This window comes from Penaeus monodon, chromosome 32, assembly GCF_015228065.2.
Source record: "Penaeus monodon isolate SGIC_2016 chromosome 32, NSTDA_Pmon_1, whole genome shotgun sequence".
In the NCBI taxonomy this organism is placed as follows: Eukaryota; Metazoa; Arthropoda; class Malacostraca; order Decapoda; family Penaeidae; genus Penaeus; species Penaeus monodon.
This window is the reverse complement of record NC_051417.1, coordinates 34,805,985-34,806,315: the sequence shown is the minus strand read 5'-3', so window position 1 is coordinate 34,806,315 and position 331 is coordinate 34,805,985. Positions and strand designations below refer to the sequence as shown.

Genomic DNA, 331 nt, shown 5'->3' with positions numbered 1-331 from the left:
ACTGATTTTATATTTGCCTATTTCCCTACGCTATTCACAAATTATTAATAAGACGCTAAACACAGAACAATTAAAAACTGTAGCTCGTTATTACATAATGGCGACTATTTATAAACAAATCACGCATCAGAATTCATCATTTTGAGTCATATTTCGACACGTTTTTTGCATTAAATTCACGAGATAAGATTTTCTTTTTCACTCCTTTTCAAACATGACAAATATCCAGCGAATTTCATGATGAAGAGAACGCATAAAAAAAAGTTTAAGGTTTACGTGAGAAAAACTAGTCAGTGTGGAAGGTTCCTGTTAATCAATATTCAGAGTTTGG

General features: G+C 31.4%; 1 protein-coding gene across 1 annotated transcript in view; it reads right to left on the bottom strand.

The window, feature by feature from the left end:
- Nucleotides 1–331, bottom strand: part of LOC119593648 (A disintegrin and metalloproteinase with thrombospondin motifs adt-1-like) — an 88,803-nt gene that overhangs the window by 68,674 nt on the left and 19,798 nt on the right. The window lies entirely within an intron of this gene.